The 25,574-nt window shown below is 40.6% G+C and overlaps 1 protein-coding gene across 4 annotated transcripts in view; it reads right to left on the reverse strand.

Moving 5' to 3' along the window:
• Positions 1–25,574, reverse strand: part of LOC134542763 (circadian clock-controlled protein daywake-like) — a 113,409-nt gene that overhangs the window by 40,818 nt on the left and 47,017 nt on the right. For 2 of the 4 annotated variants that reach the window (XM_063387269.1, XM_063387268.1), the window contains exons 1-2: positions 14,440–14,538; positions 11,282–11,442 (exon numbers count right to left, since the gene is read on the reverse strand). The exons of 1 other annotated variant lie outside the window; for it this stretch is intronic. The gene's annotated coding sequence lies outside the window, so the exon portion shown is untranslated. Of the gene's footprint in view, positions 1–4,062; positions 4,236–11,281; positions 11,443–14,439; positions 14,539–25,574 lie in introns of those variants that run through there. One more of the 4 variants, XM_063387270.1, reaches the window with a different exon arrangement.

A 25,574-nucleotide genomic window follows, 5' to 3' on the forward strand; every position in this document is an offset into this window, starting at 1 on the left:
TTTAAAGACAACAATTACAAATATAGAATTTATGTAACTGTTTTTTTATGGTTTCTATAACATTAGTAGTAAAGTTTAAAGCATATATAAATTAAAGAATTTACGTATATAAAAAAGGGTAGGTAGTAGCACTTACATCAAGACCTAGTTTTCTATAAACTTAAATTTGTTGAAAAATATGATTCAACAACTTACTTCGTAACTTACAAAAATAAAGCGCAATGTGAAAAATATCAAGCATGCAAAGGTTTTTGCAAAACTTGCATCTGGCATTTTACTTCCCCCCAACCCATTTGTTCTGTCCTCGTGGTGATGAGCGTGGTAATTAAGGAAGTGTTTGTTTGTAATACAGCTGGAGTTTTTGGGAAATATTCTACTGTTGATCCTAATAAGTTTTTTGGATTGTGAGATTAAGTAATGTCGAGAGCGAAAGTTTCACCGATCTTTCGGTAGACATTGCAATGGGTTTTAGATGTCCTTTGTCTGATTTTTTTTCCCCCTGATTGGCTGCAACCGTGGACCAAACATATACTTCTTTCATTCAGGTTGGTTGAGCCAATCAGAGATGGTCTTTCGTGATTGATTGGGCCTGCTGGTCAATCAATCGGTGGCTTCTTCTCTTCCGGTTGGCTGGCCTATCTGGACAGTTAAAGACGAAAGAAAAAAATAAAGAAGCCTCAGATTGCCTACAGCTGCAGCCAATCAGGAATCACTATACACGAGTTAGTGGCACCAGACGCGGGTTTGATATTTAGAAGAAATAAACGAAATAGTGAGCTCTACGCATGAGCGGAATTTGGGCAACAGATCGGCAACAGATGGGACACAAAAAATCCACTGCCTAAAAATAAGGGATTGGCCGTGTCCTGTCGTGCACTGGGAATACAACACCTAAACCCTTATTTCTGGGTCTTGGAATACCGGCCTAATCAGCTATCCTGAGCCATACCCACACCGCAGGTGCCATCCACCTAAATCTTCGCTCCCGCCTTTTCCCGGTCTGCAGCCTTCCCATTCTGCTGCTCCTTGTTACGAATTTCACGTTACCCGACTAATGCTTTTTTTATATACCTTGAAACGCTATTTTTCCTCCCTTTCACTAATACATTGTCGTATAAAAATTTGCTTTGAACCAAGCTTTAAAATTATATTAAGATGGTTTTAAAATAAATTTGATAGGAAGGAAGCTTAGAAAAAAAATTATTATTTTCAACCCTTGTTTTTTCGTTAATAGTTCGTCCCACTAAAAATTCTTTCAGCCAAATGTTTTAGATAATGTTTAGAATTTTTACAATAAATTGCAACGGATTATAACTGGCCATATTTGTACTTGATTACGAAATGCATGTAGGCTTCGGCCTAGGACGTACCAAGAACCTCTCGTAAAATCACTCCCATTTGGGTTAAAAACAAAACAAAAAAAATCTTCTGTGCGTATGTGTAATGTATTTTCTCTCATTGAAGTGATGGTTACTTCTGTTAAGCTAGAATACTATTTAAATATATAAATAAATATTGGTATTTATTTCATTTCCATTGGTATCGTTATGATTATTTCGGTTATTTCACATTAATATGTTAGTAGATAACATTTACTTACATTTAGTCCTTTCCAATGATTTATTTCGTTACAATTCATGCATTTAATCACTGAAATTCGTTATTAAAGTACACTTATGTTATAAAAGGGTTCTTTTGATGCTTTAGATGTTTTTTTAATTAATTTTATTTATTTAAGTACATTTGGGTACAAATCGTTTTATTTCTATTGTGTCGAGTCATTTTGTTTGATGTATTAGGTTTCCGACTCATTTCGGTATATGTGGATTTATTTCATTTCCATTGGCATCGTTTAAGAATATGTCGGTTATTTCACATTATTATGTTCAAGTAGATAACATTTCCACACATTTCAGTCCTTTCCATTTATTTATTGTTTACAATTCATGCATTTAATCATTGAAATTCGTTTCTATTTAAAAAAAAACACTTATTTCGTTATAAAATGGTTCTTTTGATGCTTTTTGATGTTTTTTGATGTGTTGTGGCGTTCCCAAGAGATGTTCTCCAGGGCCCGAACCCTGGCACCGCCGACAGGCACGGATCTGTTCCCCTCCTCCGGGCCTGGAACCTGCCGGCTGCGAGGTAATGGCGGCGCTCGTTACTCGCTCCAATGAGCGCTCGCCCGGGATTTTCCTGCTGATCCATCACGCCCCCGACTTCTGTGGGAGCAAGCAAACATTCCCTTCCCCCTTTTTTACAGTCTGCTTTAATTGTACATAAAATAAATATTTTCTCCTTCGAAAGAAAAAATAAATAAAACTAATCTCTTTGCATTCAGAGATCGTATCAAACATTATTTATGTAGTAATTGAGTGTATAAAATACCTTTATGTCTTGGCACTTAGTTCTCTGGCGTTTTCTACTCATCGTGAAACTCAAATAATCGCTGAGAATGTATTATAAATTGTTTTTCTCTGCATTCCGATATCAAACAGGAGAGAGGAAATTGGTATCTTATGTTATTCGAGCCCTAAAAAATCGTTTTGAAACTAAAAAATAAACAGCTCTGCTTTTCTTTCTTTTTTGAGCAAGTTCATTAAAAATATTGATTTTAGAAATATTGCCTCATCGAACGGCACCTTGTTCACCTTTTTTTTTTTTTTTCGATCAGGCAGCAGAAATGCAACCGGTTCGCAATCACTGGCTGCGTTCCATTCATGCAGCTTGTAGTGTGCGAACTTGTTGTGGTAGTGCAAGGTTGTCATTGGGGAGTCAGCAGTCGTCGTCTGCTGACGGTGCATTCCCGCAGCGCGTAATCCTTGGCTGTGTCACAGGTCTGCGGCACCTCGATTATTCTAAAGCATCGCACTTTTTCGCGCTTCTGCCTGTCCTCCGCGAGCCAGTGGTTATGGACAGGCTGGTTCCAGGCCGCGGAGTCCTCTTGGAGGAAGTCTGTGGGCGTGTGTCGGTGCACGCTCTCTGTAGAACCGAGTGCCGGGCTCCTCTGGTCTGAATAGCCTTAATCGCCCGTTGGTATTCGATGATGGTCGCAGCATTCACGTGAATCTCATCCCGGCAGAGGTTCTGCCAGGTGAAGTTCTTAAGGGCCCCGCCTACCCGGGCACACACACGGTGTGCAGAGCTTCAGGAAAATCAACGCGATTTCAAAACTACTCAAGATATCCGAGTGGGGTCCGCTTACGAAAAGCATTTGAGAGTTCGCTGAGGGCCGAAAAGTACTTTTGATTAAGGGTAAACTTTTTAAACAGTATTTTTAGAAATGTCCAAATGGCTAAAACGCATGTTTTCAGAGTAAATTTTAGGCGTAAAACAACTGGTATAGATTCTTGAAAGCACTTAAGGGACTTGCATTACACCTGTATCTTCATTTATCCGCCATATACTGTTACGGTCACCGCTCAAATTTCACAGTTGTCCTGTGATGACAAGAAGACTTCGCGCCAGTTGAGAGCATTGCGCTTAGAGGCGACACAGCGCTAGAAGCACCGGCGAGCGTCGCTCTTATCATCCCGCCTCACTAACACACATACACCCTTGACGAGGCGGGACCCTTAAGGGCGATGTGCACCCTCGGGTGCTGGAGCCCCTGGTGCCTGAAGACAGACAAGGACTCGACTCACGGTGGCTCGGGTGTGGCCGCTTGCGGTTGTGGGAGAGGGGGGAAGGGTGTCCACCTCATCGTCGTTGTGTGTGCGCTTCGTTCGTTTTTCGGACGACAGGCTTCCAGCCGTGGTGGTATAGCTGTCTTCCTGCTGGGGAAGGAGGAGGTAGGGGGGCGTAACACAGTGATCCACTCCGTCATCTCGTTTCACCTGAACACTCAGTTCCACCCAATGACCACTTCCCCGGGACACGTTAGCCGGGGTCGTGGCTAGGCTACAAGGGATCTAACTCACCGGGTGTCACACCTGTTCACCTCAGGAGACGGTCGTAATACACCACCTGTTCACCTTAGGAGACGGTCGTAATACACCACCTGTTCACCTCAGGAGACGGTCGTAATACACTACCTGTTCACCTCGCAGCTCAAGCTCATACCTGCCTGTGCACGGGAACTCCCGGCCAGGTGGCCGTCCACAGCTCGCTCCAAGCTTCCAGCGAGCAGCTCCTCTGTCGCCGCTCTTCCCCGCAGAGCAGCTTCCACTCCCACCACGCAGGGTGGGGCTTTAGTCTGCGCCAAGGGGCGTTGTGTGGCTTGATGGCCTTGAATCCTGCACCGAAGCCGTGAGCTCGAAACGTAGCTGTTAAGGCACTGTCACACTGTCAAATAAATATTTACAATATATAGTTGGAGAGGTAGTTTTGGACGGAAAATGTCATCCAATTTTTCGTATGAGCTATCTCAAACTTTTCTTTTTTATTATTAATTTTTGAAATTAAATAATGCATGACATTGCTGGATGGAATATTTGAACATATTATATTTGTGTATTTTTAAATTTTATGATCATGTAGAAATATTAAATCACAATAATATTCTTTTCATTATGAAATAAAAGTTCAGTGATTTTTTTAAGTTATAGAAACCTAATTTCATTTTCACACAAAAAATTCGCATGAAGATTCAAATTAACATTATTTTAGTTATTTTAATTTTATAATCACCCACGTGCTCTTCGGCATTTTAAAGAACTGTTACTACGTTTTTGCCAGGCACGATTCTGATTGGCCGATTGCGTCCAGCTTCCAACTAATTTTAGAACCCGTCTTAAAGGTTTATGGAAACTCAAGTCATCCAACTCGTCAAACAAACTTGAGTGTGCTAGCGACGTTTTGGGTTACGTCTTAACCCTCCAACTTTATTTTACACAACATATTGGAAGGTGTTGGAAGCAAATTTTTAACAGTGTGACAGGGTCTTACAGCTACGTTTCGAGCTCAAGGCTTCGATGCAGTTTTCAAGGGCATCAAGTCATACGCGGCTCTCGATGGCTCCTATCTTGCTGCTGCGATCAAAATAAACAAATGAACTGGGTTTGTAAATCGACTTGTATTGGGACTTTGCCCATCTGCGCAGTCGTGACTAAGAAAACGAAAGCATTCCTCCATGTGTACCTGCAAAGTTTTTACTTAAGGTGCGTCCACACTATGACGAATGGCATCGTTCGTCTCATTATGTCCGACTTTTCTGTTCGGCTCGTTCGATTCATTGCGTCCAAACAGCTTTGTGGTGTGGACGAGTCGAAATAGTTGAAGCAGATTTCCTTCAAGAAATTGCTCTGTAATTATTTTTTTTATTTTGAGTTTTACTTCCTCTTTATCAATTCCAAATGAAATTACAATTTCCGTTAGCATATCGTGTCTTTCTTTTCTTGTTGTTATACTCACTGTCCCTTAAATCCGACAACGATATCCGGACGCGGTACATTTCAAATTGTGTTTTCATCACTCCACTCAATTATTTAATTCAAAGCAATCACTTGGAACGGAGCACTACGCGATGTTCACGCAAGGACTGAGAGAAAAATACTGAGGAAGTTCCCGTGACGTGGTTCGACAGGATTCAACACGTCCAGGTGAAGCTACCACATTCGCTTTCGACCTTTAACTCCATCCGCATCCATTTCATTCGGGTTGGATTCGTCTCCATTCGATTCGACTTTCGACTTACAAGCAACTCTTTCGACATGTCCAGACTAGAGTGACTTCTTATTCGACTCGAATCGAACGACACGATTCGCTTTCGATTCGTCATAGTGTGAATGCTCCTTTAATTCTACTTACCTGACACTGTAAGCAAGCCTAAATCTTACTAGCCTCACTAAAAAAAAAATTAGGCGAGAATTTGACATGTTTACGTGTTATTTTTATCATCAGTATTTCATAAATCACTGTTTATTTAAATCTTAAATATGTTAACTTGTCAATTTATATTGTCATTGTTTTGAGTATGTGTATTTGAGCTATCCAGTACTTAGCCAGATTTTTTTTTTTTTTTAGATATAATTTCCATTTTGACTCTATTTATCTATGGTTTTCGTTTCTTTTCATACTTTTTTGTTTGATTAAATATTCCTTCTTTTTTTTTTTGCTATGCTAGGCATAAATTCACATTTCATTATATTCACCTAAATCTTTGCTAATCTTGCCAAGTAGGAATTTCTGAGTCTTCCATGGTTGGATGCTAGGATGGTTGTTGCTTGGCCAGCGAATGAACTTGAGTAAATGATCAAAAACAGAAATGTACTGTCGAGTCTAGGCCTCGGACGTGGCAGGACGTCTCCCGTGCGAGGGGGGGGGGGGGTGTCCCGGTGGTCCAGGGAGCCCGCGCTGGGAACAGGAAGATGAGCAACGGCTGCGGTTTTAACCAGAGTTCATCTGGAGTCCAGGTCTAGGACGTCTGAATTGCATTTCAATGAGGCTTGGGGTAAGTCGTCGCGGTCCTATCGTACAATTGCGTCGTGCGATGGCCTATGTTTAAGTGCCTCCAGGATTCTTCAGGGCTGAGACTTTCCGTGATGTCATCGTCGGTGAAACCAATCCTATTTTAAAGGAGTTTTCAGCCGATCCGTCGGGAACACAGCAGTGTTCCAGACTACAGCTTCTTACTCTAAGTCGTAATGTTAGACGCCTTCCTCGCTTCGTTCCGTATGTCCTGAATCAACGAGGGTCAGGTCCAGAGATCCAGTAGTAATGAACCATCCGGGCATTTTCCTAAAGTAATCTCGGGATGCCGCGTAAAAAAAAATCAAAATAGCTTGACCGGGATCCCAACCAGAAGCCTTCAAATTGCCGATTCTAGGATTTTAAAATTGCATCTTCAGTATAATGTTAATCATCCTGTATATTTCTTTCGATTGCCAGAATAATTGCCAGAACTAATAACTCGTCCCTTTAAAAGCCACAAAGTTATTCCTACAAAGATAAATATTAAGTAATAAATTTATTTTTAAATAATTCTTCATTGCAAACTGCTAATAGATATTGAAAAAAAAATCAGTATACTTGATGTCAAAACCCTCTTATGTAACAAACACGATACATATGAACATATACTCGCATCTTTGGAAACGGAAATGGTACTGCAATTTTCCCATAGGAGTAGCCTACATAAATAATTTTAGCAATGTTTTGGTGTAAAAAAATAATAATTTTGATACTTCAGGAATTCTCATCAATATTATCTACTTTAAATTTCAAATTTTTTCGAAACAGGGACCCCCCATAGACCCTCGCCTGACAGCTTCATCACGTTTCACCATCATTAACAAGCTTATCAGTCCGGGAACAGGATTAGCCACTCTAGACCTCCTACCAACGCCCTCCTCGCCTTAACGATTCTCCTCGTGCGAACAGGTTTTCGGGACACTTGCCCGCTCCTGTAGCAAGCTGCGAAGAAGAATCCACGCGAGACGAGGCTGCACTCGCAGCCAGAGCTGAGTTCGGTGACCTTCGGCACCCACATTCGCATCCCAAATTTGCAGTGTCACGTACTGTAAATATGCTGTGCGTCAATGCGGTGTTCTTTAATCCTGACCGGTGAAATGTTCCGTCCCTCCCGAGTGAACGACCATTATTTTTCTTACATCATTCTATGTGTTTTATGTCCACAGGCCTTTCGTGCTCACGAAGTATTCTGGAGGCGCAGGTTTTTGAAGTGGAAGAATCTTCTAGGAGAAATCCGCTTCCCCCCTTCCTTTTTTGTCTACATTCGTGTTCGTAAGCAACTGCAACTACCCGAGGCGGACGCAAGGAAGTTACTGGGGGTAAGAATATATACTTCCCCTCTGAAGCTATGAAAAATATATGAACGAGATGTAGGTGAAGGAAGAGCATTATTTTAAATGATGAAAGGTAAGTTGAGCTGGTATAAAACCTGGAATTACACATTTCAAAGGCATGTGTTGCATGTTGAGAATGATAATGTAAACTATCCAAATCTCCTTATAGTTGACGTAAATTTCAACACAAAAATTATTTTTTTTTTCCTAATCCTTTCCCGAAATAAATTCATGTATTTGCCATTGGTGAACTGTTAATAGAAACTGATTTGAAGCTTTTAACGCTGATAAACGGATGGAGCCTCGTTCTAAACTTTAGGAGAGAGGGAGGATATGCAAAGTAAAAACCATGACTTTCAACACCTCCGGAACGTTAGGTTTACGTATATAGTACCAAAAAAATTATAATTGTCATTAACAACACCTAGATGTACTAAAACCTACCCTCAAGGTGAAAAAAATAAATACTTGAATTTTACGTGAATTTTATTTAAGTATCCCACTTAATCTACCATAACTTTTACTACTTGAACCGCCAAAATTTAAAATAGCAAACAAAAAAATCTGAAGATGCACGAACGCATATTCTTCGGATGTCTGACTCGGGTTCAATGAATAGTGGGTTTCCCCCTCCAACTGATAGAGTTGCCTTTAGGCTCGGTGTCAAAAGCCGTGTTGGTTTTCGTTTTCTTTTTTTTTAATTACTACCTATTATTTAAGAGGCTATTTCTAAATTTTAACTATATACTTCTTTTGGGTATGTTGTTCTGCCACAACTTGTTTTTAACAAGTATTCACTAAGTGTAATATCATGGGCATGAACGTCGATCAAGGGGGGGGGGGGAGGTAAGGTTCCCCCTGGGGGGGGGGGGGGGCACTTGCGCCTGCAAAATCTTTACTGTAAAATGGGAATGATAAACGTCATACCACCCCCAACCCCTTGGTAATCCTACAGGATTTGTCCCGTGATCATGGGTATAAAAAGGCGCACAAGTCTTTGTAATTATCGTCACTTACAAGACTTTTTACACCCATGATATTACATTAAGTGAATTTATGTTGAAATTTTTTTTGACAGAACAGCAATTTAAAGAGAGGTATCGAGTTAAAATGTTATAAATAACCCTTAAAAAAAGATGGCAAAGAAACACATTGCTTGTGAATCTTCACAAACAAAACCTCCGATGTCCTTCCATTTGAGTAGCGTGTGGAAGACTACAAGTCTGGTTTTGTCCGAGTTATGCGTTATAACGTGATGAAATAATTAAAAATTCATATATGTCGCGAAGTACATGGTAAACGCGCCCATAAACATTTTCTGACAAGAAACTTAATTCTTGTAAATTGATACTGGAGCCGACGAAAGAATTCCTTGGAGACAACGAACGCATGGCGTGTAATGAAATATTTAGTTATTCAAATTTGTGATACACGATACTTAGAAGGGGGGATGACGTAAGTACTTTTTATAAGCTAACCGCATATCTTCGGTGCTTATCTTTTATTTTTTCCCCCAAAAATGCGAACCAGCATTTGGCAGCTGCGAGATGTTTCCTGAGTATATATTTGTTTTTGTCGGAATCTTTCAAACGTGGTGCCCAAGGCCACTGGGTATATTTGAGAATCCTTGAGATTATACGCTGCGTGAGATTGCAAACAAAGAATGTTGGTTTCAAAGAGGAACAGCCGAAGTTAAAAATGTTATCATTTAAGGATCTCTGAAAGCTCAGAATAATTAGGTGCTAGCTTACCTCTCACTTCTCGCGGTACGAGCAAATCTTGAAAAGACAAACCATTTCAGTAGGATCAGTTCTAACGAACTTTATATATATATATATATATATATAAGTCGTGACGCCCAGCAAAGAATTCATATTTTAATTACTTTATTTTTGGGCTAGTCAATAATGTATTTCTAAACCTTTCCAGTGGTTACAATATTTTAATTCAGTACTCAGTAGTTTGTGACTCGTTTACATAGCTAATAAAACGGTAATACAAGATTGTATTAAATAATAAACTTTCTATGTCGTGCCAAGCCTCAATATACAGTACAACACCCACACTAGAGTAATGGCTAGAATTTAAAATTTTAAAAACTGCGAGTGTAGATGCCCTACAGCACTAGATAAATCTGGATGTCACACAACTTCGCAATATATGGAGGTATTTCTACAAAAAAAATTTATACACATATTAAAATCATTTTTCACTCTAGTGTTCAAAACAGTTACTGGAACATTTTCTTATTTTGTTTTTGAGAAAGCTTCTCCAAATTATTAGGTATCGCTGAAGAATAAAATTGTATGCGTGTAAATTAGTATCATCCAAATAAACATTCAAGAATATAAAAAATACATCCACTTAAGGTACTTATTTGCTTTCATTAAATATTACATTCTGTTTAGCTACAATTTAAGTAAATCCTATGTCATGAATCAGTACGTTGTATAAAGTTAATAATTTTAATTTAACTTCACGGTGCTACGAACCATGCAAAAAATTGTGAAATAAACTGAGAAATGGTGATTTTGTGCAATCCATTGGTGATTTTTAAGAATTTAGCCACTGCACTAACTAAGAGAATGAAGATCTTCCTTGCGGCAGTATATACAAATAAGGAGAGTATTGTCGGTTTCTTTTATGAGCAACGTACTTATTGTGTCAAAGCATCCTTATACTGCCCGAATTTACTCGACACAAAAAAAAAGTTAAATTATAGTTTTGCTTCAAAGTCGGAAAACACAAGGGAAAAAAATCCTCATTACTCAAATGACGGTATTTTCGTTCGCTAAGAACAGATTCTTTTTTATGTTTGTTGGGTGTTTCAAGGTTGATGCAGCTAATTATCAAATTATGTCGCCACAAGACAACACACATCAACATAATTTAAAAATAAAAATAAAATTTGGCTGGAATTAAACACGGAACAGACTTCCGTTCCATTCACCATAGTTTTTTTTTACGTGATGTCTAATAAATCGATGAACGCCGGCTGCACGCACAAAAAAGTGTCCCGTTACGCACATTGTCCCGTTACGCACATTGTCCCGTTGCGCTGTGTCCCGTTACGCTCATTGTACGCTTGCGCCGCATCTATCTCTCTTCCACTCGATTGGAACAACTATCGATTTGACATTTTCGAGGCACGTTAAACTTGAAACACTCCCATTCGTTTCCTACTTTTCCTATCATCGTCCTATCCTTAACAGAATAACACAGATTGGAAGAAGTCAAATAGCAAACATATATAAAAGTTATAGTTAAAATAATATCTTCGTTAAAGTAATAAACATATTTGAATTAATGAGTGCAAATAAAAGTAAATTTATCAATTAAATTGTAGATTTAATTTCACTCCTTCTTGTATCCATACAAAATAGTGATTATTCAATAAAAATTATTCAATTTTATTCATAAAAGTATGCAATCATTTCATCAATGTTTTTTTATGAAGTTGTCACGTTAAACTATCGTCCGTAAACCTACTTTACAGACAACCCCCTTTTTTTTAAATTTATTTTGTAGTTACGAACCTGCAGCCCAAGTTCACCGGTTGAATTCGGACCGATTCTGATGTGTAGAATCACCTTCGAGTGCGTCACGTGAGCTCGTCGAGACATCGATCTGAAGATCGTTGCGCTCGGGGAAGATCGTTGCGCTCGCGGAAGATCGCCGCTTCCACAAGGTCGTCGGCCTGCAACAACCGGTCGTGCACGTGGAGCGCCTGTCCCAAGGCCTGCCTGTCCGCACTGGTCACGCCTGGGAGGGAAAAAAACTGTTACATTTAACATACAGCATGCTCCGCTACTTATCTATCCCCTCCCCTCCTCCCTTCACACCTCATCCCTTTTCGACCGCTAGCGCGTGCGTTGGAGTGGCGTCGCCGCTGAAGGACTCTCCTCCTCTACCGGTTCCCCCACCACGTGCCTAACAATTCCCCTCATGCGATCGGAATTTTCGTACTTTAAAAAAAAAATACACCGACCTGCAGTTTTTTTCTGTTCTATGTAATTACTTCCCCCCCCCTTTTTTTTTTGTTTGCGATGATTATAATTTCGAACTGTTTATCCCAATTTTTTTTTTGACAAGGCATAAATTATATCTTCCAGACCTTCTATCCCTTGTTGCAACTACGTATTCACCAGCAGGCACCAGTCTGAAAGCGCCGCAGGGAAAATACTATCGTGATAGTCACGCCAGTTCACAAGTGTTGAACTCAACGCGTAACCATAGTTAAGTCCTATGCCGTGCAATAGCAGGAAAATTAGCACGGAAGCTTTATTGCAAGTGGTATCAAGATATTTTAAGCTTCCTAATCCCCTCTTAAGATGAAGGAGGAACAGAATATCATTAATTTTATCGTTTGATACTGATAACTTTCCTGCGTTGAGACAAAGACCGCATATTAATATAAGACCGTAACATAGCTTATGTTGGTCTGTTAGCCATTTTACAAAAATTAAATTAAATACTAAACGCCAATTATTTCACAGTATAAACAATATTGTAGCAGCCAGTCACTACTAACTTTAAAAATTCCGCTAAAAACATTATATTAATTTAACGAAACCACATTTTAAAAACTAAACTATAGAAATTTGTAACTCTTCAGAACAATTTTAAAACCTAAAATTATGTTCCGTAAGTCCCCCGTTCACCTGGGTACACACACGGTGAGCATAACTTCAGTAAAAAAAAAAAAAAAAGAACACGTGATTTAAAAACTGATCAAGATAATAAGTGCGATGTCTGGCAACGAAAACCATTTTAAAATACGATGAAGGCGGATGATTAGTTAGGTTTCCGTTTTTAGTTTTAAAACTATATTTTTATAAGATTGAACAGGGATAAAACGCGTGTTTTCAGAATAATTTTAAGGAATGAAAAATCCGGTAAAATTCTGGTAAAAACTTCTATGACAGAATTTCCACCATAACAAAAAAAAAGGCACTTAATCCATCGAGTCCTGAGCCCTCGGTTCGAACACGGTGAGGGCAAAATTTAATGAACCTTCCCCCATGGTGTCCACAAGTATTCTGACCTATATACTTTTCTTGGTTTCATCAAGCAGAATATGACAGATCAACTTTCAGCTGAGGTAGCAACTTATGGATCTTTAAAATGTCACTTGGGTTTGGACTGCATATAATATACAGTAAACCGTATACGTTCGCGACCAAGTGAAAAAAGTCCATATTCAATTGCAACGAGGTAGTATCGAGAAACTTTGTCTGGAAGAAAATGACTTCATGGGAAAGGATCTGGCTCTTCACTGTTTTCGGTGAACTGATTGGAACTGAGAGTCATCCAATTTAAACCAATACAGAAATAAATGCTTTTTGGATTGTTAACTTTTTCAAATGTTCGTATTGGAGTAGAATTAAGGTAGTAAATATATTTTGCAAAAATGTGTTGTTTAACACTATACTGGTTCCAGTACATCAGGTTTTTATTATAAAATTTTTAATTTACATCAAATGAGGTAAAATTTAATTTAAAAATAATTTTTAAGCAAAAATTACATTTTGCCATCGACCAAGGATTGAACCAAAAACTGGAATCCATCAAATCAACCAAAATCGTAACAACTTAATTTTTAATAATATATATTTTTTTTAATTTGTTTGATAATTGCGGATTTTAATATGGCGGCCAAGATTACCGACAAGATGGCAAATGCTACGGCGGCTGACAATCTGATGGTTGACCCTGCATTTAGTGGATAAAAATAAACCAATATTGTGGCAGTACACTCTAGCAGACGACAAGCGAATACAAGATAGCGGATCCAAGATGGCTACCATGACGTCACACTGTTTAGAGTAATTTATATACCTTGTAGTTGATGTGGGCCAGTCTGCTAGTCACCATGGTGGGGGGATATTTAATTTTGTACACGACGGGTTCGAATCAAGAACTCAGGAATCGATTAAATAAGTGTTTTTTAACTTTTTTTTTCAAAATATTTTACAATTTAAAAATCTATTTTTGGTATAAATTTAAAGGATTTTAAATGGCGGCCAATTCGGTGGAGAAGGCATAAAGTTATATAATCCAAGATGATGGGATTCAAAATGGCGGAATGTTCTAGAATATAAATGGCAGCCACAATTTCATCTAAGATGGCGACCTGGTTCAATGTCAAGGTCAAATGACAAATGCATAGCCTCCTGGAAGCTTACTGGCGCTTGGTAAAGGAGATGAGGACATTTAGTTTTTTTAAGGCAAAAATTATCTAAGAGATTTAAAACATTAAGTTTTTTTTTCGTTTGAATATTTTCTCTCAAATTAGAATTTTTCAATTTTCACTTTTTTTTAGATTTTTTTTTTCCGCTAATTTTGGTTCAATTTTGGCGAACATTGAGTCAAGTTTGGCAAATTTTGAAGATATAGATCAGTTATCAAAGTAACAAGTTCAAGGAGATCCAATATGGCAGCCATGACATTAGATTACAAGTTGGATAATGGCACCAGGTAGGTACCTCACGCCTACTATATAATACCCAAGTGCAAATTAACTGTAAACAATTTTTTTTTTCATTTTAATAATAATAATAGATATTTGTTTTGTAAGCTTGATGCTATAAATCTTTGATGACATACATTTGGAAAAAAACTTAAACAAATAAAACAATTATGATAATAAATAAAAATGACGGGAAGAAAGTGTGAAGTTACGCCCATAACTTACCTGGTACTCGCTCCCAGAATCCCTCGCGGCGAAAGCCGGCGAGCTACCAACTGCGCCGCGGAGATAGGAGCGACTCAGCCCCGTAGCCCACAGAACAGTGGGATATTTTTTTTTTTCCCTGCGAAATCCTTGAAAAAACTAATTAAAGTTGAGTCGTGACGGCAAAAAAAAAACTATCCTTAGTCACACCTTGGCGAGCTGTGATTTTCCATTTCCGCTAAGAATAAATGGCAGGAAAGTTTTTACAATCGGGTTTGCGTAACTTAATGCGGGTTTAATCGTTGAGGCAATTTACCTGCGAGTTTCGGCGAGACGATAGCGCTAGGGTCGCCTGAGGCACATCTTCTCGCGTGCCACATCTATGGGTGAGCGCCGACCGCACACACAAAAACACACGACTCTAGGCGAGGCCGAACCTGGGTATCGCTTACATCGTTTCACTTGAAGACGCCGTCTCACGTCCCGCGCCATGACACCACCTCTTGCTACGCACGGGCATTCAACGTCGCCGCTTATGAGAAAGCGCGTGTAAAATTCTTACACCACGGCTTTTCCGTGAATAAAATAATAAATTTCCGAAAATAGTGTCATTTCAGTGCTACAGACGTTCCTCTAATTCATCTGGTAGTCCGACTCGCATTTGACCGGTTTTTCAGTTAAATTTATGTTTTGAACCGCGGGTGAAACCGCGGGGCGCATCTACTATACTATAAACGGAAAGAATTTCATAATCCAGAGAGAATTTACCAACGATGTTTTCAGGGTCAAACAAGGAACGTTTTTAGTACTGAAAAACACCATTTTTGGATTTTTATTATTTTATTTACGGAAAAGCTGTGACGTAGGAACTATACTACAGCGCGTTTGACCGGTGTCCTAATATGTGGTTAAACCGGATTGGTTGCCAGATTCTACTCGGCGAAATCTTTGAGATCAGCTGTTTACATTTTCGATTTTGATAAATTTACTTAGTGGATTTTTGAGTGACCTCCACTGGGCACTGTAAGGCAATCAGTCGAAGAATATTCAGCTGTATTCACTACTAACTGATGCACCCGCGTTTAGTTTTGGAAGTCTACAGGCAGAACACTCTCGTACAACCCATTGTACATGCCCTTCCTAGAGAGTACCAAATTGCTGCGCCTCGAACAAAATAAAACTAAATATAGTTTCAAAAATTAACTACCGAAACAAATCTCGAGAACTTAGATGACAGGAAGAAATATAAACCAAAGAGGCCATCTTGGATTCGACCGTTTTCTAAGGGCCTTCAAATTTCCATTTATTCAACACATACCGTGTCAATACGCCGGTAAAGCTGATTACTAAAAGACAGGATTAAGATCCAAAATTGAATGAAGCATCGACAATGCAGTAGTCGTTGTCATGGAGACGTATGAAGCATCAACAATGCAATATCTGTTGCCGTGGAGACGAGGGAAGCATTAGCAATGCAACAGTAGTTAATTCCATGGAGATCATCGAGAAAAGGTAATCGAAAATTGCAAAACAAAATTGGTTGTCTGTAAAGTCGGTTTAAGGACGATAGTTTAACGTAACAACGTCATAACAAAACATTGATGAAATGATTGCATACTTTTATGAATAAAATTGAATAATTTTTATTGAACTATCACTATTTTGTATGGATACAAAGAAGGAGTGAAATGAAATCTACAATTTAATTGATAAATTTACTTTTATTTGCACTCATTAATTCAAATATGTTTATTACTTTAACGAAGAGATTATTTTAACTATAACTTTTATACGTATTTGCTATTTAACTTCTTCCAATCTGTGTTATTCTGTTAAGGATAGGACGATGATAGGAAAAGTAGGAAACAAATGGGAGTGTTTCAAGTTTAATGTGCCTCGAAAAAGTCAAATCAATGGTTGTTCCAATCGAGTGGAAGAGAGATAGATGCGGCGCAAGCGTACAATGAGCGTAACGGGACAATGAGTCATCCTTTTTCGTGCATGCAGCCGGCGTTCATCGATTTATTAGACGTTGTCACGTCAAAAAAAACACCTAATAATGAACTAACACGAATTTCGAAAAAAAAAAAAAAATCTCTTCGAGGTGCAAACAGACCACGCCCTGGAGATTCAACCTACCAAATTTCACAGCTCTAGGCTTAGCCGTTTCCGAGCTATGCGAACTGCAGACATAAATACAGACAAACTCTTCCTTTCATTAACGTAGACTATCTGATGCACCCTTGCTTCACTATAGAAGGCTACAGGTAGAACACACTCGCACTGCTCGTTATGCATCAATAGGGCGAGATATCCATAATGCTGTTACAGCAACTGAGTCCCCCCACTATCCCTTCTCGTGGGTATGGCATTGCCCGTCTTCGTGTGTTCGCTACTGCTTGTTCTTTTGTTCCATCACCGCCGTCTGGTCGTGAGTACGCCACTGCAACGCCTCTTGTGCCCACTATGTTAATCCGCCTCTTCCTTGTTACGAAATTATAACCCTTCAGAAGTTATAGTTGGAGCTCTGTGTACACGGCCTCAGAGCAGCGGACTGGGTTTTGGACCGCTGCCATTGCTGGAGGGGCTGCGTACCTCGGGGTACACCAGACTTGTTCCTGCACCCAGCTTGTGGGCGGGGGTAGAGCTGGGTAGATGTTGCAGCCCGCTGGTCGTCGCGCTTTGCACGACGGGACTGCACTTCCCTGCCCTGCCTCTCCGGCCGGAGAAGATGGCGCCAAGCCTCCTGTTTGTACGCCACTGTAATTGGCCCAGTGCGGGATCTCACACCTCGCGCACTTTGCCTGGTCGCGCTTCCCACCTGCCCACCCCCCCCCCCCCTCTTCTCCCGCGGGGTCAGGCTGTCGTCGCATGCTTCTTTTGCTACACAAAGGGCACACTGGACAAGCCCTAAAGCCCTTGCCCACGTGGCCAAACCTCCGGCAGTTACCACGCTGCATGAGGCCCTTGGAGTGTCTGTAATCCTCGACTCTCATTCTTGAGGCCGGCAAAGATGGACATTGCGTAATACCTTTCTAAGTTTACGTAACTCACAGACGAGCTTGATGATGGTCATGGGTCTGCCTGTCGGCCAGGAACCGAAAGCCTTGCACAGACAGGCCTGTTTCAGAGAGCTCGGGGCTTGCAAGAATTCCCATGCACCTGACAGAACACAGTTATCTCTGGAATCTTCGTCCCGCTGCAGACACACGGAGTGTTGCACCCCGGTGCTCGGTGGAGTGTGCACTCTCTTGCACTGTGGTGCTCGCCCACAGATGCGGTCGTGACCAGTAGCTCACCATCGAGTACCCTGCTCACCCCCTAGCACTTCTCCTTCAAGGTCGCGCACAGGGCGTCCTTAATCATCGGGTGTGTGTGTGGTTTCCATCCATAAACACGTCCAGGGGTTCAACCTGTGTTTTGCGCTGGGTTTTCCGGGATTGTTTTTTGTCCTGTTCTGCGCAGTCTGGTTTGCAAGGAGGGAGGGGGGAGGGTGAAACTTGCTCCTGCGCTCGTGAGCGCAACCTGCTGGGCAGATCAGGGGACTCTCACTAGACACGGACTGCGATGCGCTTATTGTACACTAATGATTGGTTTGTACCGACATCAGAATGTCATTCACATTCAGAGCATAAATATAAGTAATTTTTCATAATACGACTTGTGAACAAACGTTTTTAATATGATTATTTTGACTCGTACAACATGTTAGTGGTGAGAAAACCAATTAAAAATTTACTTTCAATAAAGTTGCGAACAAACAAATTTTGCACTTCAAATCGCGCTCGTCAAAAGATCGTTATGTTTTGAATATGCCTGTATAATACGTACATTAAAAATAATAAAATAATGTGTACCGCCTAAATGCAAAGGAATCGGGAGACTGGTAAACGTTGGACCATGTGTGTTTGTCTCACTTCAATCTTGAAGGCACTAGCTAATGACACATTCATATTTGCGTACTTTAATGTTTACAGGTACCACTTAAAATAAATCCAATTTGGGTGTATTGCATTAATTGGGTATTTGTGTTAATTAATGTCGCTATTTTATGATCCAAAGAAGGATATGTCCTGTGAAATAAATTGGTTAACCTACCATTGTTCTAGACTACCAACGAACATCATTTTTCGTCTTTAAAATCTTAAAAATATCCATCATGTTTATGTCATGAATATCAATACAGTAAAATAAAATTTAGAACGATATTTTACTAAAACGTGAAAATGTGGTAAAGAGACCTAGATCCTGAATACCGAAGAATTTAATCACAGCCTTAATGCTGATATAATTCGGAACACAGCCTTTTTTTTTGTATGCTATGTGGTTGGCAGTGTCAGAATCGTTAGGAGACCAAATTTCAGGGGGGAAATATAAGTGATTATGTTTAACCCGGGAGGGAAGTTTCTTGTTACTTCCCTGCTCCTCGGGCTAGACGTCTGCGTGGCTGTCGGCGGACGATCGTTCTTCCACCCTTTTCCTTGGTTTTCCCGGCTGTCGCCATTCTTCCTCATGGAACATTTCGTCGTCGCCTGGCAGAGGGCGTCTGTACATCCCTGCGGAATCTCATTCACGGCGCCTGACTGGTCGTCCGTGGTCTCAGGTGAAGGAAAAACACAACACGCAGATACCCTGCAGCACACAATAGTACCCACCGACCACACGACCGGTGCCGAGTTCGTGGCTATGCCTACAGACGCTGTGTCGCCTCGTGGGTTTCTCGTGGGCTCACGCTCGCCAATAAGGACGGCATTCCAAAACGTCGAGGCAAGGTAGCGAATCAGCACTGCCTTATCGGGGTACAGCTGTAACTTAACTCGCAGGCCGTATTCCAGGAACGTGTCCGAACCGAAATTCCATTTAAGGGAACAGGAAACCAACTTTTTTTAATAAACGGTTCCCTGCTCGAGGCTAGAAACTGGTTCTAACGGATCCCAGCGTAAGTTTGACAACCATCCGCACACTTGTAACAGCAAAAATCCTGGAGATATCAGCACCATCGCAAGAATTAATTGGCGTTGTTCTAAATTTCTCAAGAACATTATAAATATGTTGCAATTATTTCTTATTATGACTTTTAGGTAGGTATTCCATGAGACAAAAAATAAGGGTTTAGGTGTTGAATATGCTACATCTGTACCCTAACCATATCCATAGTGCACGATATGATACGGCCATTCCCTTATTTTTAGGCTACCGATTTTGGTGTCCAATCTGTTGCCGTTCGGTTTCCCAAATTACGTGCATGTACAAAACTCACTTTTTTCGTTTATTTCGTCAAGATGGCTGAACCGCATCTGGTGCCATAAACTCGCATATAGGTAGTCATTTTTATGATCATCGGGGGACGTACCAAGCGTATTGGTGTGCCAAATGAAACTTTATGTTAGCGAAACTATCCTGAAATGCGTTCTGTACACTTTAATGGTCATCACAAGAAATAGTTACAGCTTTAAAAGTACTTGAGAAAATTAATATTACACCATTTAATTCACACGATAGTGCTTCTATCTGTACGATATTTGGCATAGAAAATGTATCGATGGTTGCCAAACGCCCGCTAGAATGCATTGAAATCAGTTTCTAGCCTCGTGCAGGGCACAGTTTGTTAAAACGGTTTTATTTCGTTACCTAACTGGGATTGGGTTTGTTCACGTTTGTAATACGGTCTGTGAGCTAGGTTACGCGGTTGTATACCAACAAGGTAGTGCTTATTCGCTACCTTACCCGAATGTCTTGGAATACCACCCTTAAAGTGTACAAAATGTATTCCAGAATAGTTTCGCTATCACAAAGTTTCATTTGGCACACCAATACATTTGATACATGCCCCAAAGTTTACGAAATTGAATATGTACGAGTTAATGGCGATAGATGCGGGTCCGCCATCTGAACGAAAGCAAAAACACAGGCAACACTTATCCGAGAACTCAGCGGAGCTCCTACTCGAAGCAAACTCATTTCGACTGTGTTTCCGATGGGCACAGCCTCGCCTCACCTCCAGTTCCGGCTGTGTTTCTAAAAGGCATGGTGATTTTTAATTGCACATTAAAAATATTGATAAATCAAATACAAATGCTTGTTTCTCCATTCTCCTGTTACTTCTATACGCCGACAGTTACTCTTCAACTATTATCATTATAGTGGCGATTGGAGAAGTATACCTACATTAGTATCTAAGCCTAGTTAGTTACTAAGTTATAGCGTTTAGAAAAAAGTTATAAAAATTATAAAATACACAACAACTAAAATACTTTAGTGAATTGTATTTCGTCTATTTTCAAGCAATATACACCCACGCCTGGGATATGAGCTGTGCATATCATAGAAACTAACTAATCCAATGTCTAGTATATATGTTTGTCTTCTTTTCTTTCTTCTCTAGTTCTAGGTGCTGGCTGGCAGCGGAGTGAGTGGCCAGTGTAACCACTCACTACCAGGGGGTGCGAGCGCCCCTGGTCATATATACAGCAATGGATACAACAATATGAAAGCGAACTACGCGTCCAAGTTCCCAACCTTTCGCATGGTAGACTCTTTCCTACTCAGTTCAACTCTTCATCCATTCCATCCTCTGTATCATGTATTCTCCTACGAAGTCAATGCATGCCCTTGCATACCGCATGTCTGTGCCCAGGGTTTTCACCGTATCCATGCAGGTTTTACCTGGGTCCAACTTAGCATAGTTTTAAGCTAATTTTAGGATGTAAGTTAGTCATGGCTTCAATCGCTGCCACGACTGGCCAATCCCCGCACAAGGCACACGATGCATGCAACCCTCTTCGTGCATGGATAATCCCAGCACGAATAGGCGTATAGGCTTCGGCCTGAGACGGACCTAGGTCCCTCCCTAACCCGGACCCCTCCTACAAATACACTTAGTTTTTAGTTAGGTTAGGGTAAAAAAAATTCAAATATATATCGTATTCGTACATGCCGAAAATTAGGCTACCCATGTGCTGTACGGTACTTTTAATTAACAGCACTGCGACCCGTCGTGAGCACGCAGTGTTGCCAACACTGCCGCTCACTCCGAGGTCACTGTCACAGTTTCATTATGCTTCATGTTTGTTGTGGACTTGTACCGAGAGGTAAGTCGGTGCAAAATAAGTGACTTCGGCGTCGAACGTTTCATTGACGAGATGAAATTGAGTCCGTGTGTCTGGAATAAGGGCGTCTGAAGACTATAATAAAAGCAACAGTGGTGGGTATAACTCCAATGCAAATACTACCACCACAGCCAGGGGCGTGCCAACTATTCTTTGGTGGAAAAGTATGGTGAAAAAATGGGGGCATAATACATGTTGATATCTTTCAATAATAATCTTTATAGCGGGGTAAGATTTCAAATAATATGCTATGGACATTGCTATTGCAAAAGCAGGTAATGATAGCTATAAAAAAAATTTTGTTATCAAAAAAGCTTATATGCAATGTTTTTCTTGTGGAAAGTATTTATTTGTTTAGTATAAATTCAAATGTAATAATCGAAGGAAGGAGGAGGGGGCGAGAGATATACTTCGTTCCGTCAGGTTTACCTACTAGGCACGACCCTGACCACAGCTGCCAATAGCGTTCGCGCATGCAAACGCGGGTATAACAGAACACAAGCGGAGAACGGCTTTCAAGTGGATAGTAGGCGTTTTATGAGTTTAATACTTGTAGGCGTATTCAGCTACATTTCACTTCGCGTATTTATGTCAAACATAAACCACACTGTGTAATGCTTAAAGAAGAATGTTGCGGTAGAAGGAAAAAAAATACTTAAAAGCGAGACAGGTTTCTACGTGTTTTCTTTTTTTCAGCGCTTAAATGTTGAAAATATACAAACGTATTCCTAATTTTTTTTTTCAGTATCTTTTCCTTCTGTGGCAAAGATATTCTCTTCGCAATGTACATAGTCATTTTTATTTGAAAGCTATTTGCTGTGTAAAATATAGCTTTAGGGTATCCTAAATGTAAATAACGTGTGAAACCCTTCTATTTACCATCTGGTGATCACACCTGTGTTCATGTGAAACACTATCCTTGCCCCAAAGACGATGACAAAGAGTTCCCAAGAACAATTTAAGCGTATTTATTTTAATTTACAGTTCGTGTTGTCGTTGAAGATGAGTCGCATCACTCCCTACAGTCAAGAGTTAAGTACTTGTACTCTCGGTCGTGGCTTCGTTCACGTAGATTGTTTTGATAATGACGCCTGTCGTCTCGCATGCTATAATCCGCAGACACGCTTAACGTTACACGATAACGATTGTGTGACAATCTTTCTTAGTACTGCTCACTGCCAGGTTACGTAAGAATACTAACTTTCTTAAGAAGACGTATGTGTAAGAGACTGCGTTGGTAAATCATGTCTCGTGAACGATATTTATTATTTCCAAGAACTGTTACATTGCTGTTAGATAAAACAAAATTAATACAATCCTTTAAATTTAGCTTCATTTCTGGTATCACACCAAATTACGCAAACAGCACATAAAATATAAACAACTAGTGGGTGAATAAAACATTTTTAAGAATCACTTTAAGAGTGATATCTAAATTAATGTTAAGTGTCCGACCCATCGAAACACTATTCAGTTGCTTGCCTATTCAAAGTACATTTCGATGCTTTTTGGTTGATTTTTGTCATGGTTGCCTCTTATATTCGATCATTTTTTTAAAAACTTAATTCTGCATATAATAACCAGAAGTTGTTCTTTTCGTGATTAATTATATATGAGTCGAATTCTACGTCCTTATTTCTATCTTATAGCCTATTTCATCATCTATTTAGTTTATGTTATTCCTTTTTTTTTAATTACAATGTATGCTGTAATTGTAGAATGTGTGGTTAAATATAAAAAATGCATATTGCCTTAACTTCACCTATAGTAAAGATGATAATAAATATAAATAAATATAAATGTTATACGCCATGTTCTCTTGGACTGGATACAAAACGGCATTTCCTGCACGGCATTTCCATGGAAAATTAATCGTTTTCTTCTGCTTTTAGTTAAAAATGTTGCCATAGCTTCCGGGAACACAAGTATATTAAGAGAAAAATAAAGCATACGCATTTCAATCTGAAATAACGGAATTCTGAAACAGTGAAAAGTTTTGAAATTGTCCAGTAGTTTCCAAGTTAACTTATTACAAACACACACACACGGTCTCTATCTCTCTCTTTAATATTTGTATATATGTAGAGACCGTAAAAATCGTGGTTTCGTTTCCCGATAGAATACAATTTAAATACATATACATCTAAGCTGCTTCCGCTATTGGCACACAGTTTATAAGGGAACACTCCTGGCCAATGAGAAACCCTAAACTAAAAAAGTATCGAATCACAGGCCACCGTGTTGAGACATTTCAACAGTCACCAGCCAATGAACAGGTTGACATTTGTCCGAGTATATATAAAGGACTGAGGAGTTTATCCTATCGGTCGTTGAAAACTCGAATTTTTTTTCCGGTCCCTCCCTGTACACTTGTAGTCTATCGAGGGTTCTAGCGCAATGGTGAAACATTGGGCTCTCAATCGGAAGGACCCTCCGTCGATTCCCGACCAGGCAATCCTGAAGTCGCTTAGGTGTGGTTTTCTGGAATCACCAGGGGTAAACGCTGAGATGGGTGTTCACTGCAGGCGCGCGACCGTGCGTAAAAGCCGTAAAGGTGGATTTACGATTGAAAATTAAGAATTAAGACTTAAGACTTAGTCGTGTACTTACCATATGACTCTATGTAAACTAGTGGAATGGTTCATGATTGTCGTGTGTGAATTTTGACGGGTCGTGTGCGAACCATATGATGACTTAAGACTTAACAGAAATGGTTATATTTTATATTTTTCGTTAAGACTTAAGGGAAGCGACCAATCACAACAAACCGGAAGTTTATGTCTTATTATTGGACCGAGCGAAGCAGTATTTTGGGTTAGAATTCGTATATTTGTCATTTGTAATCATCATCCATTTCGAAAAATAGATATCCCATTTATCAATAACCTATTTCAAACCTACTTCTCCGTTTCGAACAATGGCCGACCATGTGTTTTGTGCTGTGATTGGTTAGAATTAACGACTTCTATGTCAATCATAAACTGGAAAATGTAGTTTTGACTTAATCGTGTGCTCGATGTTAAGTTATAATTCTTAAGGAAATCAATCGTAAACCCAGCTTAAGCTCCGGGGTGCCGGAGACGACGGCCTATCAGAGGGGCTGGACCCGGGGGTCTCCAGTCCCCGAGGTGACCATGCGGTCCGGACCGTGCAGTCACCCCGCTATCTCACGGACTAACATTCCGGAGAAGCTCCTAGCGCCATACACGAACGACAAGTCGGTTGGAAAGGCTATCACGTCCAGTTGGTAGACAGGTGCCCCTGTAGATGGTTTCGACGATAGTCGCCGGACATATCAAACAGTTCATGTACCATGTTAGGCGTATGCACCAAGTATTTCCGAACCAAGAGGTGCTAATCGCCGATACGCGACCAACATTTTACACAGTAGGGACTGTCCCCGCTGAGGTTTACTCGTGGAGCCCAGGTGTTCAGGAGACGGACTCGCACTGGCAGCTGGTCGCAGCAAGCCCTCAGGAGTCCCCACTCTGAAACGAGGCGGACGTGTGAGCAGAGTTACTGCCCCGGCACCAGCCTCAGCTAGTAGAGAGGTTGTAGAGGACTTCGACCGGGCCACGGGGCTCTCTGGGTTGTCTGAGGAGTCACCAGAGATGTGACCGTCATCGGTGCTTGTTAGAGGGGCTTGACCAGCGGCTTTCTGATGGCAGCTGAATGAGTTAAGGGGGGTTGCAGCGTTTTTCGATGCTGGGATGGGTTCCCTCAGCCTTTCGGCATAGTGTCGTCACAATCCAAGAGGCGGACCGGCACCAGGCAACTCACTCCACGGCAGGAAGACGTATACCATCGCACCGTAAGCTGGTGAGGTCGGCTAAAGATGTTTTCGGTGGGATGAGGACGCGAGAAAGCTTATGAGGTCATCTCCAACAGCAAGCACGTTTCCTGTGTGGACGTGAGGGTTCGGGCCCGGCCTGTCACCGGGAGACGCCCCTTCTCCCCCCTGGTCCTTCGACGGCAGGAAGGCGTCACGCGGTGGTTGGAGGCTTCCTCGGGGAACGAGAGGGAAAGCGGCGCGCCGTGTTGCCCGCT

This window comes from Bacillus rossius (assembly GCF_032445375.1).
Source record: "Bacillus rossius redtenbacheri isolate Brsri chromosome 9 unlocalized genomic scaffold, Brsri_v3 Brsri_v3_scf9_2, whole genome shotgun sequence".
Taxonomy (NCBI): Eukaryota; Metazoa; Arthropoda; class Insecta; order Phasmatodea; family Bacillidae; genus Bacillus; species Bacillus rossius.